Here is a 19,198-nt window from a genome sequence, read left to right on the forward strand (position 1 = left end):
GGAGGCCCACCCGGGACCCCGGGGACGTTTCCTTTGAGATCCCTCTTTTCCCCCCCCGGGGATTGGAGCTCATCTGATGGATTGTGTGTGATCACATCGGAGTCTGGGCGGGGGCTGCAGCAGCTGGATCCCTGAGGAAGTGGGAAGAGACGCCCTCTTTCCATCCTCCCAGCTTCCCCCCCCCACGCCCACGCCGTCCCCCGCGAATCCCGTGGGTGCGCCCGCGAAGCCTGTGTGCGGGAGACGCTCCCGGAGCCCTCTGGCCCCGAAACCGGGCCGCGCCTCCCAGGCCCTGCCGGCTTCCCCCGGAGAAAGGCAACGGTGCCATGCCCGGGCCCTTTTGGCAGCGCTTCTCTTTCCCGAGATGGGAGTGAGCTTATGCCGGGGGAAATGATCCGTCATCATCCGAAGCCGGAATGGGAGGGAGCCTCTGCTGTTTGCAGGCAGCGCAAGGCGGGCGAGCTGGGCCGAGAGATCGGCGGGGGGCCGTAGGGCCCCGAGCCCACCCCGGAGAAAGCAGTTCTTACTTTAGCCGGGGCCCGACCATTTTGTGTCCGCTGTGAGTCGTGCGCTCGCAAGCCCAGAGGACCGATCCTGGGCTCCTGCCAGGGGGGGAGCCCTGCTGCTTCCCTTGGAAGTTTGTCTCAGGCAGGGTCGCTTCTGATTGAGTGTTCGTTCTGTAAGGTGACACTAGGCTCCTAGCTGAAAGGAAAAGAAAGAAAGCCGACAATCCTCCTTAGAAGAAAGCAAATTGGAGGGAAAAAAAAGTGGTTTTTAGTTGGATTAGAACTTTGTGTGTTCTACTTGAAATTCTCCCTGCCTTGCTCCCTGTGAAATCCTTCTAGTTCTTTTTTCTTACTAAACTGTCCGGTTATTCTTAACCAGAAGCAAACTCTTTCAAATAGGAGTTCAGTGATCGGGAGAAACCCACTCTAATGGGGTGGAAACGGGTAGTAAAAGAACAAAACACTCGAAAATATAGACCAGATCTCATGGAGAAGTAACTTAATTTTCATTTGTCTCTAAGTAAAGTAAATATCTGGGGTGGAGGTTGATCTCTCCACTTTGGAGATTCTGAATTGAAAATTTATATTTAGAAGGGACCATAGAGGTCCTAATCTTCTGCTCGATATAATAGACATTCCACATATAAAACCATCCTCTGGCCATTGTTCATTGAACTTCTCCAATTAGTTACCCATTTATTGGTCACTTTGTTTGGGAAATTCCTGTGATTACCTGAAATTACAACCTGTAACATCTACATTTTAATCCTTGTTCTGCAGGCACAATTTTTTTTTTTTTTTAAATCAGAGCTTTGTCGTACACGTTGAGGTGATATATTTAGTATGTTCCTATATATGTGTGTGGGTATAGATTAAACTGCACTGAGTTATTTTCAACCTTTTTTTTTTTTTTTTTTTTTTTTGCTGAGGTAATTGGGGTTAAGTGACTTGCCCACGGTCACACAGCAAGGAAGTGTCATCTGCAAAGTCATATTATCTAATCCAAACCCCTTCCTCATTTGATTCCTTACCAAAATTCAGTGGAATATTACCTTATTTCTTAAGGTACTGAGAAAAATCATGGTTATCAGTGCCTTCTCTATATCCTATACCTCAAATACCTTCCTTACCCATTCTTTCTTTTCTCTAGACTCCATTCCTCTGATGAAGATGTGGGTCTTCTTGCCAAAGTCTAACTCCTCACCTGTTATTTTTTTTTTTAAATCTCTTCTCTCTAGCGGCTTGCCTCACTATTCATTCTTTTTCATCTTTATTTGCTGCTATCATCTTCATTGGCTTTCGACTCTTTTCCCTGTCATTGTTCTGGAGCAACTGGAAAAAAAGTTATCTGCTATCACTCAGTGCTTCTACTTCCCCACTATCCACTTATTTCAACTCCTTGCAGTTAGTATCTATTAAATTCCTACCATGTGAAAGGCATTGGTGATAAAAAGACAAAATTGAAAGTTCCTATTATTAAGGAATTTTTCTTTTACTTTAAAACTTAGCTTTTGATATTGTTGTCAGTCTACTAACAACTTTTCTTTCCAGAATTATCAAAGATTTCTTAAATATTAGAAGATGACCTTGCCTTTTTTTTTTTTTTTTTTTTTTTTTAGTTTTTTTTTTTAGTTTTCATTCCCCTTGATTTTTTACTACTTATGGCACTATGGAACCATCTTCTCCTGGATTTCTTGATTTTTCTTGACTTCTTTGGCATGGCTCTGTTTTTGTTTTTTTTTTTAATTTTTTAAAAAGGCTTTTTATTTTTTAAAACACATACATGGACATTTCTTTAACATTAGCCCTTGCAAAATCTTGTGTTCCAATTTTCCCTCCCTTTCCCCCATACCCTCCCTTAAATGGCAAGTAGTCCAATACATGGTAAATATGGTAGAAATATATGTTAAATCCAATATATGCATACATATTTGTACAATTATTGTACTGTGCAAGAAAAACCAAATCAAACCATTAAAAAAAAAAGCAGAATAAAATGCAAGCAAGCAATAATGAAAAGAGTGAAAATGCTGTGTTGTGAACCACATTCAGTTCCCATAGTCCTCTCTCTGGGTGTAGATGGCTCTCTTCATCACTAAACAATTGGAACTGGTTTGAATCATCTCATTGTTGAAGAGAGCCACATCCATCAGAATTAATCTGTCTTGATTCTTCTACTTATATGATCATTCCTCTGATTCTTGTTGCAGCATAATCTACCATCCATATTGTAAACATGTGTATTATCCAAGATTTGGTCGTAGATTTTTCTCTTTTTTTTTTTTTTTTTTTGTATTCTTTCTCTTAGTGATTCTCAAATATCAAATTAAATCTGAATTTTTCTCTTAAATATCAATTTTGCATGGTTATCTGGATGTTTCATCAGCATTTCCTAAAATAAATCTCATTATCTTCCATTCTTAATCCTTCTAACTTTCTTATTTCTATTGACACTACAGTCCTCCTAGTCATTCAAGATCCTACCCTTGGTGTCATTTTTGACTCTTCTTTATTTTTCATGCAGTTTTAATCAGTTGCCAAGTTCTGTTGATCCTACCTTCATGGCATTGAATCTCCTCTTGGTCACCCAACATAATATAGACCTACATTACCTCTCTAGGACTGCTGTGACATCCTAATTATGATTTTTACTTCCAAGCTTCTTTTTCTCTTCAGCTACAAATCTGCTAAAGTAGTCTTCCTAACGTTCTTATCTGAACCTATCATTCCAACATGCCCCCAAACTTTTGGTGTGACACCCTGTTGCTTCTAAGTTAGAATGCAAACTTCTTAATTTAGTTTTTAAGGCTTTCTACATTGTGACTTTTACCTACCTTGTCAAACTTATTTCATATCACTTTACAGCATTCACTTTATATTTAAGCCAAACCAGTCTATTCTTCAAACTTTCTGTTTTTTCTCTTGCTGGTCCTTTGTCCCTACAATTCATGCTTCATTCACACCTTCATTATCTTGTCAAGTCATAGATATTACCATCTTTTGCTCTGAGCTTTGCCTTATCCTAACCTCCCCTTAATATTCTCTTCTCAAACTGCATTAAATTTGTCTGAATTCGTGTTTTAATCCTCTTATATAATAATATAGATTATTTTTTAGTTTGTATCCCATATCTTCCATTTAGTACACACTTAATGACTGTTTGAATTGAATTGTCAGAGTAAGTTTAAATTCTTTTTCTATAGATAGAGTCCGAATTTTTGATTTCATTAGTAGGTTTATGCCTTTTCTGTCATTGATACAAACCTCCTTAAAGCTGGAGGGTAAGTAGTTGCCCATTTTTATATATTCCCTTGCAGCTAAGAATGATTTTTTATGTGTTTATTTTATTTTAAAGTGTAAAGACTTTTCTTAGCTCTGTGGGCTTCTATAAAAATACTGTAGGTTTACATGACCTTTGAGTCTTAAATCTTGATTTTCTAATCCCTAGGCTAGAACATTGAGATGTTAAGTGACTTGTTCAGGGTCACATAGCCAGTATATGTCAGAGGAGAGACTTGAACCTAAGTTCCTGGATAAAGAGTAGATCTTTTTTTTTTTTTAATTTTTTAATAGCTTTTTATTTACAAGTTACATGTATGGGTAATTTTACAGCATTGACAATTGCCAAATCTTTTGTTCCAATTTTTCCCCTCCTTCCCCCCACCCCCTCCCCTAGATGGCAGGATGACCAGTAGATGTTAAATATATTAAAGTACAAATTAGATACATAATAAGTATACATGACCAAACCGTTACTTTGCTGTACAAAAAGAATCGGACTCTGAAATATTGTACAATTAGCCTGTGAAGGAAATTCAAAATGCAGGTATGTGAAAATATAGGGATTGGGAATTCAATGTAATGGTTCTTAGTCATCTCCCAGAGTACTTTGGCTGGGCGTAGCTAGTTCAGTTCATTACTGATCCATTGTACTGATTTGGTTCATCTCATTGCTGAAGATGGCCAGGTCCATCAGAATTAATCATCATATAGTATTGTTGTTGAAGTATATAATGATCTCCTGGTCCTGCTCGTTTCACTCAGCATCAGTTCGTGTAAGTCTCTCCAGGCCTTTCTGAAATTGTCCTGTTGATCATTTCTTACCGAACAATAATATTCCATAATATTAATATACCACAATTTATTCAGCCATTCTCCAATTGATGGGCATCTAAGAGTAGATCTTTATTCACTGACATGCTTCCTCTTCCACATGGTATCTCTTTAGATATATAAAAACAGCTCTGATGTCTCTATAGCATCCTTTCTCCAGATCAAACAGTTTCTTTAATCTTTTCTTATAACATGGTTTCTACATCCTTTAAAATTTTGATTGACTTTTCTTTGGACATACTGTTGTTTGTTAATGTTCATCTTAAAATCTGATGACCAGGATCAGATTCACTATTTCAGATGTGATCTGCCCAAGGTGGACTAAATTGGAATGATTGTTTTTCTTGATATGGGAAGTTTAGTTCTATTAACACAGTTAATAAAGGCTTGTTGATATCTCACTGTTGACTCTTGAATGAGTTAAATGTCAACAAAAATGTCTTTTAAAAATGAACATCTCTGTAAGCCATGTCTCTACCATCCTGTATTCAGAATTGATTTTTAAAACCTGAGGCTGGGATTTTATACATATTTATACTACATTTTATCTTGTTAGATTGAATTCACTGTTCTATCTTGGCTGAAGTTGACTCAGTTTATCTCCTGATAAACTTTTTTTACCTTTACCTTCAGGTATTTCTCTTTTTTTCTCTTAATATACTCTCTTCCTTTGGTCCCTATGGCTTCAATAATCTCTACATAGATGATTTCCAACTCTATATATTTAATCCTTGATTTAACATTACTGGATATGCCATAAAAAATCTCAAACTAAAAAAAAAAAACTTAGAGCATGTCCAAAAATAGAACTCATAATAATTATCCAAACAGAATATGATGACTGATTTTAAAGGGAAGATAAAAAAGTCAAAGATATTTAATGTTGTAAATCGGAGTTTTTACAAGCTCCAGAGTTTCTTAAATATGTCTATTTTAGAAAGCTTTCCCTTTCTCTGTAGAGCACCACCATTGTTGGAGTCACTCAGACTTTTAACTTTACAATTACTTTTGATTCTCCCTTCTTACCTTCCATAATTATTTGCCAAGTTTTAATCCTTCCTACTTCAACAATATCTCATATACATATATATCTATCTATAGTTATATCTAAATTTATCTGTCTCTTTCCTTCTATCCTATTACATGACTTGGTAGTCATCCTGTTCAGGTATTCATCATCTGTACCATTACATTAATCTTTAATTAATCTAACTGCTTGCTTCCAGTCTCTCCCTTTTCCAATCCATGGTTGACACAACTGCCAAATAATCTTTTTAAAACATGTGAATGACCATGGTACTTCTCTGCTCGAGAATTATCAATGACTCCCTATTGCCTCTAAGATAAAATATATAACCTTCAGTTTAGCATTTAAAGAACTTTATTATTGGTTTCTAGGATGTTTCTAGACATAGCATAATTAATCTTCTTGGACTGTTTCTGGCAAACTGAACAACACAAATTATTTTCTAAATATGGCACTGTCAACACCATGCTTTAGCACAGACTGACTTCTGGGCCTGTAATGTGGTCTAAGACTAAGCTCAGGTGCCTTTCTACCCAGTCCTTCTCTGACCTTTGCTCTCTATTATATCTTGTTAGCTTGCATTTACTTGTCTGTTCTATGTGTTGTGTGCTCTAGAGATCACAAATTCCTTGAAAATAGGGGCTTTTTTTTTTTTTTTTTGTATTTGTATGGGCAGCCCCAATGCTAGTCCATAGAGTATGCCCCTAGTGCTAGTCCCAATGCCTTGTCCATAGGAAGCACTATTGTTTGTTGAATTGAATTCCAGCTTATTGAGAATTTTTTTTTTTTGAGTCTGACATAATAGGTCATTCCTTCAGGATATGGATTCGTCTATTAATCCCCCCCTTTGGTTAACAATTTCATCAGTTACAAGTTTACTGCATTATTTAGCTCATGTTTTCACATCTCATTCACAATGATGTCATGACAGATTTTGTGTGATTCACTAAAATTCAGATTTTTTAAATTCATGAGTGTAGTAACTGTCTAAAAAGAAACAATGGATTTGGTATAAAATGTTCTTAGTGAAGTCATTGATTATCACTTCTTTAAGTCATTCTCACAAAGTGTCCATTATAAACTTGTTCTAGATTTCTGCTGTGTTAACATTAAATCCATTGGTTTGAGGTTTCTACTTTTTAGAAAAGCAGAATATTATTCATCATGCTCTGTTATAACATTTCCTGGTCTACTAATAATCCTTGTCAGGTGTCCATGAGCAATTCATTAATAGCATTTATTCTTTAAAAATTTTTTGTACTTGTCTAGAGTAGTATGTACTTGAATTAGGCACTTTTTGGGGGTTCGGAGAGATTCATCCAGCTTGGGCTTCAATTTCCTTTTTACCATGTATGTTTGTGTTGGAGGAATATTCCTTGGTAGTGTCTGAGAGTTGTGTCATCTTTTACTATTATACCATCTGTCTTGCACAGTGGTTAGGTCATTCTTTGTTCTTGCCCTAAACATAACTAAAATTCTATTTGTTTTCCTAAACATTTTTCTCAATCCTTAGTTTACTCTAAACTTAAAGCCTTTTTGACAATATTCTTATAGGCTCATAACTCTCTTTATTCTTCCTGGATTATGTGTCCTTGATTGCACATTTTATAAATATCCTTTTAAAATATGAGTGCATGGGAGAGCTCTCTATGCAGCTACATCGCCACCACTCTCCCTTTGTTACTCATTATTATTCAGTTTTATTGCCAAAATTAAGTATTTCATCCCTTTTGAGCCAGTTTTGCTTTGAGAACTTCAAGTGATGAATCAGTACTTTCTCTGATTTTTTTTTTTATTTTCCTATGCTTTTCAAAGGTAAAGGGTATACATCTGAGCTAACCAATAATAATTATATCTCCAATTCACATTTCTACACTCTATGTAGTTTACAAAATGGTTTCCTCCCAGAACACTTTATGAGATAGGAGGTACAAGTACTACAATATTAGCATTATTTTGCAGATGGAGAATCAGGCCCAGAGATACTGAATGATTTGCCTTCAGCAGATCAGAGATGAGACTTGAATCCAGGTCTTTGGATTCCCAAATCCAGTATTCATGCCCCTTTTCCTAATATTTGTAGAACAGGGAATACACTGTTTTTTCTAAATCTCTCTCACCCATAATGAATAGTGAGAAGCCTTTGTCTCCTTGTCTGAACTTCCTGATAGGATCCTAGGATTTAGGGAGGAAGGGCCTTTAGAGATCATCTGGTCCAACTACCTTATTCTACATATGAGTAAACTGAGATCCATAGGAGGTAAATAATTTGCTCAAGGTCACACATATAGTCTCTAATAGATCCAAACATTTGAACTGAAGTTTTTAGACTTTAAGTCTACTGCTATTTCCATTTTATCACACTATTCTCTATAACAAATGGAGGCTTGAGTTTTTCAGGCATTCTCTTCATTGATTATTTAACGATAAAATCTCAGGATGAGAGTTCTGTGTAGCCTAAACAAGGTTTGAAACTTAATCTTTCTCTTTTACTGTCCCCTGAGGCTTAGTGCCTTCATTGTAATTCAACAATTCAATTCAGCAAGCATTTATTAAGCACCCATTATGAGTCAGACATCATACTAGATGCTTTGGATTGAGAAAATGAAGCTAGTTCCTGTCCTAAAGGAGCTTACACATGTGATTTGACTTATCACAAGATAAAATGCTTATCTGCCATGGAAAGCAAATTTGCAAATAGGAACATTAAAGTTATATTAAAGAGTCTCCCTCATTGCTCCCATTATTCTCCTTTTTGTTCCCCACACCAGACCTAAAGCTTTGGGAATGGAGGAGTAAAGATACAAAAAAAAGTAAAGGTCAGCATTTTTTTTTTTTTTTTTGGTCTGCCTTTTCTCTGCTCCCCACTATGCCTCCATTTATTTTATTCCTATCCAAACTTCCCACCCAAGCCAAGAGGGCTGTAGTGCTCCCCTCCTCTGTCTTCTCCTATCCTACCTGCAAACTAAACCTCACACTAAGTGTAATGAGAGGAAAAGAGCAGTTCAGCAAAGCTTAATTAGTCAGTAAGCCTTTATTTTTTTTCCTGACCTTAACAAATACCAACTAAAACGAACATTTCCTTATAGTCAAAAAACTAGAAAGAATTGCATTTGAAAGATTAAATCTCTATTATGTACAGCTTGCCTTTTTAAAAAGTACATGGTAAATTCATCATATAACTTTTAAAGCTGTCTTATTTGTCTGTGATTCCTTCTGGCCTTCCTTCTGTTCTCTTTTGTGTGTTAAATTGATTCAATGATGCTCTTTTCTTTATTTCTTTATTTTTTTGGTGAGGGAGATCCTATTCTTAGTGCATTCTTTTGCTCTCCTCACTTCCCCCCTCCCTTTTTGTTCCCCTTCCTCTCTCTCAGCTCTATCTCCCCTCCCCACATAGTGAAAGCTTCATAACAAATATGCATAGCCAAGCAAAACAAATTCCCACATTGGCATCCAAAAACGTATTTTATTCCAGCAAGTCTTTTTAAAATACCTATTATTATGTACTAGGCATTGTACTAGGCAATAGGGACAAAAGTAAGATAGTTTTTATAGTTCCCTTACATTTTGTGGGGGGAAGACTATATATAAAAATACATCAAAGCTGATTTTTTTGGTGAGCACACTAGATATTAGGAAAGGCTTCACGAAAAAGATGGCACAAGCTGAGTCTTTTTTTTGGTTGTTTTTTATATTTTATTTTTAAAATATTTTATGAATTTAACAATTTTTTTATTATTGATGTTTTTTATTTTCAAAATATATGCACGGGTAATTTTTCAACATTGATCCTTGAATAGCCTTGTGTTCTAAATTTTCCCCTCTTTTTCCCCACCCTTCCCCTAGATGGCAAGTAATGCAATATATGTTATACATGTTTAAAATATATGTTAAATCCAATATATGTAAACATTTGTACAATTATCTTGATGTACAAGAAAGTTCAGATCAAAAAGGAAAGAAAATGAATAAGAAAACAAAATGCAAAGGAACAACAAAAAGAGAATGTTAAGTTATTATCCACACTTAGTTTCTGCAATCTTCTCTCTGGGTGATGGCTCTCTTCATCAGATCATTGAAACTGGCCTCAATCATCTCATTGTTGGAAAGAGTCACATTTCTCAGGACTAATGGTTGTATAATATGGTTGGTGCCATGTACAATGATCTCCTGGTTCTGCTCATTTCACTCAACATCAGTTCATGTAAGTCTCTCCAGGCTTCTGTAAAATTATTCTGCTGATCATTTCTTATAGATATTCCATTTACATTCATATACTATAATTTATTTAGCCATTCTCCAAATGATGGACATCTACTTGGTTTCCAGTTTCTTGTCACTATGAGAAGGGCTGCTACAAACATTTTTTCACATGTGGGTCCCTTTCCCTCCTTGAAGAGTTCATTGGTAGACAGACCCAGTAGAAACACTGCTGGATTGAAGAGTATGCACAGTCATGAGCTGAGTCTTGAAGCAAACTCAGGATTCCAGGTGGTAAGATTGAATTGGAGATACATCATGGGCATGGGGAGCAATCAGTGCAAAGGCATGGAAATAGGAAATGGAGTGTTATATGTGAGAAATCAGTTTGGCTAGCCGATAGAGAGAGGGAAAAGGAATAATAAGGTTGGAAAGGCAAATTAGTGCCAAGTTGGATTTCAAATATCATACAGAAGAGCTTATATTTGCTTCTAGGATAAGGATTATATATATATATGTATGTGTGTGTGTGTGTGTGTGTGTGTGTGTGTGTGTGTATGTGTATGTATCTTTTTATTTTAAAAATACACACATAGATAGTTTTCAACATTCACCCTTGCAAAACTTTGTGTTCCAAATTTTTTTTTCTCCCTTCTTCCTCCACCCCTTCCCCTTGATGGCAAGTGATCCAATATATATTAAACATGTGCAATTCTTCTATATATATTTCCCCAATTATTATGATACACAAGGAATGTCAGATCAAAAAGGGGGAAAAATGAGAAAGAAAACAAAATGCAATCAAACAACAACAGAAAAGTGAAAATATTGTAATGTGATCCACATTCAGTCCCCACATTCCTTTTTCTGGGTGCACATGACTCTCTTCGTCACAAGACCATTGGAATTGGCCTGAATCATCTAGCTGTTGAAAAGAGTCATGTCCATCAGAACTGATCATCTTGTTGTTGATGTGCACAATGTTCCCTTGTTGGTTCTCACTTCATTTAGCATTAGTTCATGGGAGTCTTTCCAGGCCTTTCTGAAATCATCCTGCTGATCATTTCTTATAGAACAGTAATGTTCCATAACATTAATGTATTATAACTTGTTCAGCCTTTCTCCAGCTGATGGGTATCCATGCTATTTCCAGTTCCTTGCTACTACAAAAAGGGCTGCTGCAAACATTTTTGCACTTGTGTGTGCTTTTCTCTTTTTTATGATCTCTTTGGGGTACAGATACAGTAAAAGCTAGGGTAAGGATTCTTAACTAAGGTCTACAGACAATATCATAGGTTCATGGATAAATATCAGGGACTCTGAACTTAGGGGGGAAATTAAATCTTTATTTTCACTAACTCCTAAAAATTGACATTTTCTTGAATTGTGAATATGGGCAACAAATAATATTCTTTAGAAAGAGTCCATAGATTTCACCACACTACCAAAGGGCATAATGGTACAAAAAAGGCTTAAGAATCCCTCTCCTTGAAATTATAAAGTCTGAGGGTTTGGTGAGTAGGGAACTAACATGGTCAAATCCATGCTTTAGGAAAATCTCTTTGGCAGATGTGGCGGATTGATTGGTGGGGGAGAGAGGGGAGAAGAGATTGGAGACAGGCAGCACAATGAAGAGACTATTGCAGTAGTTTAGGCAAGAAATAATGAAGGCCTAAACTACTGTAGTGGCTGTTTGAGTTGTGAGAAGAGGTCTAAAGCAGTAGATGTTGTGAAGGTAAAAACAACAAGATAGCCAAATGAAAATCTAGAAAAGAGAGAGTATCCAGAAGTAGGAAGTAGTCAATGGAATCAAATGATGCAAAAGTCAAGGATGAAAAGATAAGATCGAAATATCTGACAATTAAATGGTCATTGGTTACTTTGCAGAGGGCAATTGTTTTTTCAGAAGCCATATTTTATAGGATTAAGAAATAATGAGAAGAGATAGAAGTATTGGCAATAAGAATTGAGAACTTTTTCTAGGAGTTTGTGCAAGAAAAGAGAGAGAATGAATCCCTAAGGGGATTATAGGGTCCAGTAATGATTTTTTAAGGATGGAGGAGACTTAGGCTTGTTTGCAGATTGCAGGAAATTACTTTTTAAAAAGAGAGATTGAAAATTTGAGAGGGATTGAATGTTTGAGGAAATATCAACTAGAGCAGATGGAAGGGAATAGGATTAACAATCTCTGTAGTAAGATTGACTTTGCTGAGGAGAGGGGCTGCCTCAACCTACTGGCTGGAATAAAGGAGGAGAAAAATGGGGGATAATGAATGCCAGGGGATTGTGTGATGTATAAAAGGGAGAAAAGAAGGCCTCTGTTTCCTCAGTAAATTAGGAGGGTGAGGTTTTTATCTGAGAGAGTGGGTTGGAGAATAGATGCTGGAATGAATGCCTGATAGATTTAGAAGCAGAAGGAATTTTGGGTACTATCTAGTCCAATTTGCTCATTTGTATATGAGGAACTTGGGGCCCAAAGAGGTAAGGTATCTTATACATGTTTTCATGGGTAGCAATGGTAGAACTAGGATTCACAGCTAGCTTTGATGAGGGCAAGGGTACCAAAGAAGAAGTTAGGCAGGAATGGGTGAAGTTTCCTTGTTCTCCAAGGTGCGAGTTCACAGCTAAACTCAAAGGCTATGGTAAAAAACTTTTATTGTTAAAGAGAACACCAAGAATTACTTCCTTGGCGGGCACATCATTCTCAAGAGAGAAGTGATCTGCAAAGAGACATTTTCTGAAGATCCATTTTAAACATGAGTCTGAGAATTAACATCCTCTCAGACTTCCTCCAAGTGCTTATGCAGGACCATTTGGGTTTGTATATCAAAGGAGACATTTTCTAAAAACTCATTTTATGCATGAGTCTAAGAGAATCCTGACTCCAGAGGATGCAAGACTATTTGGGTTTGTATATACATTTTGTTGGTGATTTTACATAACTGTGTCAGGTCAAACAGAGTTTTACTGTCATCAGCTTCACTGACTTAAATCCTGTGCTTTTTCCACTATACCACATTTGTTGCTTTGGCAATTTGGAGCAGTCATTGTGAGTAAAGTAAGAGAAAATCAATTAAACCAATTAGAGGGCTACAAAATTTTCCTGTAGAGAAAGCCCATTTGAGATTAGATAACAAAAATTTATAGTGGACCTAGTCCATCCTGTCGTGTGTCTTCAACTTGCTCTGTTAAGCAGCTTTTGGATAGGAGCGGAGGAGGCAGGTGTTTGGGATTTGGCCAGGCTTGGGCAGGGATAGGAGAAAGGATTCAAGAGTAATGTAGAGTTGAACTGGTTAAACTAAAGCGTCAAAATTGCCAGTGGAGAAAGGGGAGGTCAGAGCAAGAGTGATAATCTGAAAAAGTACTGAGGACTTGAAGAGTTAGAGTCCACAAGAGAAAAAAATGGCTTTATAGGGGGTCATAAACCGAAAGGAATTTCAGAATTGTTGATGGTGGAAATAGAACACTTGTGAGTGCTGGCAAGAACTGGGGTGTGGCTATCCTTTTGTGTAACTGAGGTTGTAGAGGAGGAGGTCAGAGGAGTTGAATAAGATTGAGTAATTGGGAAGTTCAGGTATTTATAGGAACATAAACATGTTATAATGTCTCATAAATTAAGAACAGTTAAGTTTGGAGAGGAAAGTGAGCTAGGTATGAACCCTTGAGAAAAGAGAAAAATGACCTGGGACTTAATAGATAATAGCCATCAGCATCTGGATTGTTCAATATATTGGTTAGGAAGAACTTCAAAGGAAGAAAGGTTATTGAGTGATGGCAGCAGAATGAAAAGCTAGGAATGATAATGAAGTGTGAAAAGTATTCTAAGTCCTCCAAGACTTAGAATTTAATAATCACTTAACCTATGTTTGCCTCAGTTTCCCCATAAAAGGAAGCTAAAAAAATGTTGGGAGGAACCATCTGAAAGTACCCATTGTGAGGTGACATAATGTTTTGTGGAGTGTAAACTAAGCAGAACTTCTGATGGAACATGGAGAATTACTTGGACAATTCTTAGTTCTTGGTAAAGGGAAGCATTGGGAAGAATTTATTGTTCTGTTCTCTGTATCTCTAAACTGAGAGCAGATAGCTGAGGGAGCTGAAAGAGTGTTTATAGTGTTTTTAAATTTTACTAACATATTTTGTTATATCCTTTTATTTCTTTGTACAATTTTCCTTTATTCCACCCCCCACACACACACACATACACACAATTGAACAGAAAAAGAAAACCCCTGTAATAAATTCCCATAATTTAGCACATAAGCTCTTAGGTTATACATGTCTCATTTCCATAATTTGAATCCATCATTTTTCTATTAAGGGGAAAATAGCATAGCCAATAATCAGACTTCTGGAATCAGTGCTGGTCATTGCATTGATCAGAATTCCTAAGTCTTTCAGAGTTATTTATCTTTGCAGTGTCGTTATGTATAAATTGTTCTCCTGATTTTGCTCATTTTATGCTCTTTCCATTCATAAGTTTTCCAGGTTTCTCTGACACCTCTTCCCTACTTCTCCATCATCCTCCTCCAAATCTTCTTACAGCATGATAGTATTTTTTTTAGTCATTCCCCAGTTTATGGCCATCCCATCAGTTTTCAGGTCTTGCCATAACAAAAAGAGCTGTTATAATTATTCTTGTACACATAATTCCCTTTTCTCTTCCTTTGCTCTCTTTGGAGGTATTGGAAATTTTCAGCTCAGTGACTTTTGGAGATTTGTTTTAAATTATTTTCTAAAATGGTGATACTAACATATAACAACAATGTATTAATATTTGTCTTTTCTTGCAGCTCCTCTTGTATTTCTTATGTGTAAGGTAGAACCTCAGAGTTACTTTAATTTACATTTCTCATAATTATTAGTGAATCAGATCATTTTTTCATATGGATTTTGATAACTTGGATGTCTTTCTTTGAGAACTGACCTATTATTAATATTCTTTGGTCATTTATCAGTTGGGGAATGGCCCATATTTTTGGATCTGTTATATCAATGTATATATTGGATTACTTGCCATTTAGCGGAGGGAGTCGGAGAAGGGGTGGAAATTGGAATATAATGTTTTGCAAGGGTTAATGTTGAAAAATTATCCATGTATATGTTTTGAAAATAAAAAGCTTTAATAAAAATATTGAGGATACAACAATAACCAATCCCCCCAAAATTATATCAATGTATCTTCCAAATGAGACCTTTACCAGAGAAACTTGCAAAAGTTTTTCCAATTAACAATTTCTCTCTTAATTTTTGATGCATTTATTTTGTTTGTGTACTACACTTCCATTTCCCCTCCCCCTTTCTGCTTCTCTAGGGAGTTATACTTTTTAACAAAAAATTATAAAGAAAAAAAATTCAGCAAAATGAATCAGCTTATCAGCTGAATTTGACTATCATGGTTCTACATTTGTAACCCATCAGCCTTTGCAAAGGAGGGAGGGAGACACATTTTCTCTTTTCTTTGGAGCTATGCATAATTATTATAATTACCAGTGTTCAATTTCATTTTTCTGTTCCTTCCATTTACATCGTAGGCATTGTCTATATTTCTGCTTTCTTGGCATCAGTTTTATATCATCTACTTCAATGTGTTTTTTATTTTCACCATTTTTCTACAGTGAATGCCATTACGTTCATGGCCAACAGTTTATTTGGCCATTCTCCAATTGAAGGGCATATATTTTATCTCCAGTTCTTTGCTATTATAAAACGTGTTGCCTTGAATATTTTAGTATATATGGAATTTTAAGGGGCATATTCTTAGTGGTCAGCCTAGTAGGGATCTTTCTGTCAAAGGATATGGACATATTAATTACCTTCTTGTCAAATTCCAAATTGTTTTTCAGAATGTTTGAACTAATTCACACACATTAATAATGTGTATTAATATAGTCACTCCATTCTCAATAAATGAGGGAGGTTATGTAATTTTTTTTTCTTGTAATGCATTGATAATACTTTGTATTTATCTAGTAACATTCATTAGACTGTCTCAGAATCAATTAGTAAACATTGTTGCAGTCATTTCCAGCCAACTGCAGAGGAAAACTAGACAGATGAAGTAACTTCTTTGAGGGCTGAATAATACATTTTTGAAAAACCACATTTTTTAAAGTAACGTTTTATTATCCAAGTAACAATCATCAATAAATACCTTCACATTGCAAAACTGATGGGATACTTTGATAGTATCTGATGATTGCCCTTATTATTTGGATAGCAAAAAAAAAAAAATGAAAACACTAAAACTGGATATATAATTCAGATGAAAAGCTATAAACAACCTAATAGCAAACGTATACATAAAAACAAAACCAGTTTTGTGTTATTTCCATGTATCAGTTTAGCTAAAATTATATAGATTACACTCTGTCTGTGGCTTAAGTAGAGCAAGTTGGTGAGTTAGAAGTGTAATTGTGGCAACTTATTGTGATAAGAAATTATTTCAAGTACATAAGAAGGGGAAACCTAATGAAAAATAGCTAGAGAAGTTGCATGGTAAACATTACTATTAGGAGAATCGAACAGTTAATTTAAAAAATGCCCCATTTTGACTGTGGTGAGTTTTATGAATGAGTAGACAGCATTATGAGGTGGAGAGTGTAGTGAATTTATTGGCTAAATGCCTTTGACCAATTCAATTTGTTTACTTCTTGGAAGCACAGGTCTGTCATCTATAAAACAGACATAACATATTTTCTCATAGTTATTTATTCAAGAATGATTTGTTAAGTACCTACTATGTGTAAAAATTAGCATAATGATTTAACATTTGTAAATTGCTTTACATGTTCCGTCCCTGGGGCCTCAAAATAATTCTGTGAAATAGGTGATATTATAATCCTTGTTTTACAGATTAGGAAATTGAGACAGAGACCTAATTAAGTGACATGTTTAGGACCATGCAGCTAGTACTTATTCTGATACAGGATTTAAATGCAGGTCTTTCTGACTCCAAATCCATTACTCTTGTCTTTCAAGATAGAGTTTTTGCCATCATGATGCTTACAATCTAGTGGAGTCGATGTAGTGTTAGTAAAATCATATTCTATCAGTCAACTTTCAAATGTTAACTGATAAAGCAATGGATAAAATAACCAATACATATATAGATGCAGCTAGATTGTGCAATGGATAGAGCTGGGGTCAGGAGGACCTGAATTATAATCTGGCCTCAGATTTCCTAGCTGTGACCCTGGGCAAGTCATTTAACCCCAATTGCCTCACAAAAAACAAAAACATATGTAAAAACTTAATAATTAAGAGAATATATGCCAACTTTGTTGTCAAAAACATCTGTCTCAGAACTAATATTAAGGGCATGGAAATTGGTCTTAGAATATGAATTCTTTCATACCTTTATAGGACACAGTACAGTCAAGCTGTGGCTACTCTGGAAGTAGTATTTTTTTCTTTTTGAATGCAGAGATGGAATTAGATTGACGGGGCATGATTAGGAGTGAGTGTGGGATGGGAAAGAGGGTAGAAATACTGATTAGAAACCTGGTGCAAGAGTCTAGGTAATCAGTAAAGTGGACCTGTACTAGGATTGTTAAGAATGGGAATGGCAAAGAGCTTGAAGATATAAAAGATAGAGAGAGTTAACAGAACTCAGGAACTGATTAAATGTGGCTGGTGTGTGAGAGAGAATACATTCCAAGATAGAAGTTTAGGTGAATGGTGGTAATATTAATGCAAATAATAAGGAAGTTGGGAAGAAAGGCGATGAGGTTTTTTTTTTTTTTTTTTTTTTTTTTTTTTTTTTTTTTATCATGTAGATATTTTTGGAAGAAAAGTAATGAGTTCTGTTTTAGTCAGGTGGAGATTAAGGAGTCAGTAGGACATTCAATTGGAAATGTCCAGTAGGCAGGTAGAAATTCCAGTTTAGAGCTCAGAAGAATTGGATTTGGAGATACACATCTGGGATCGTCTGCATAGAGATCATGAATGAACTCATGAAGGTGAAAATAAAGAGAGAAAAGAAGAGAGGATGGAGCACAGATCTTTGGGGAGTCTTCCTGTATATTGAAAGTTTGAAAGAAGTGGAGCCAGTTAAAGCAGCCCATTATTGGATGAAATGCGGAGTGAGATCTTGGAGATCATATAGCATGGACACCTCCTGTTACACATGAGTGCAGTGAGGCTTAGTGACTTGATAAGTTGGAGGGCTTAAATACAGACCTCTTACTCATAGGGGGTAGTATTCTTTTTACTTGCTTCAGTTTAAAAAGATAAGATATTGAGTGGCTGGACTTGGAATCAGGATGACCTAGGTTGAGATCTTGTCTCTAACATAATAAATTGCTATATAACCATGAGCAAATCATTTAATCTCTCTTGATAATCTGCTCCACTGATAAAATCATAAGTCCTTATTGGGGGTGGGGGGGGAGAAGAGAGAGAGAGGGAGAAGAAAACCAGGAGAGAATAGAAGAGAGGGGGCTTAGAGGGAGGAAGAGAAGAGAGAGAAGAGAAAAAAGGGTGAGAAGAGAAAGAATAATAATATCACCTTGGCATTTATATTATCCAGTAGGATTTGACTTCTTTGAGGGCAGTGACTGCCTAATTTTTTGTCTGTTTTCCTATCCATGGGAGAGTACCTGGTACCTAGTAGGCACTTAATATGTACTTGGTTGAATTGAGTTAAATTACTCAGTTTCAAATTTTTAAATCTTCTCATATTATGCTAAGAATGAACCTGAGTACATCATATTGTTTCCTTTAATATTTAACACTTAACTTTTAAACTTTATTGTGTAGTTATTGGTGGAAAGTTTTACCCTAGGTGAAAATCTGATTATTTATGATCATTTAGAGAGTACTCTCAAGAATAGACAAAGTATAAGAAATCTGATGTTTTCTCAATAGTTAATAGCATTGGGCAGATAGATATAGGTATGTTTCTACCTTTTGGGGGCCCAGTTGGGATTCTCAAAATGGGTTTCAGTAGGAACATGGATAAAAAAGTGGAAACATTGTAGTTTGACTTGTGTGCTGTGAAGTAGTTGGAAAAGAATTTTGACGTTCACTTTTGCTTTGGAAAAGCTTTTATACACACTTGAACAATTTTTCCACGTGTAGCATGATATATCTTTCCAAATTCTGATTTTTTTTGGCGGGGGGGAGGAATTTGCTAGGTTTTCTAATAATCAAAATTTCTTAAAATGAAATTTGATAGGTTTTATTTGATTGAATGTGGTATTGTAAGCCCCAAAATAATAGTGTGGAAAATGTACTTATTAAATGAAAATTTGAAGAACTCTACCTTTTTTTGAAATATTTAATATGTTAACAGAGACTTTAATAAATCCTTGTTGCTTGATTGTAATAGTATATGTTAGAATTTGATTGT

At 35.8% G+C, this 19,198-nt stretch overlaps 1 protein-coding gene across 2 annotated transcripts in view; it reads left to right on the forward strand.

Annotated features, from left to right (window-relative positions):
• The window catches only part of PTPRA (protein tyrosine phosphatase receptor type A), a 203,864-nt gene that overhangs the window by 773 nt on the left and 183,893 nt on the right, over window positions 1–19,198 (forward strand). The window lies entirely within an intron of this gene.

The sequence above is a fragment of the Antechinus flavipes genome, chromosome 6 (genome assembly GCF_016432865.1).
Source record: "Antechinus flavipes isolate AdamAnt ecotype Samford, QLD, Australia chromosome 6, AdamAnt_v2, whole genome shotgun sequence".
NCBI lineage: Eukaryota > Metazoa > Chordata > Mammalia > Dasyuromorphia > Dasyuridae > Antechinus > Antechinus flavipes.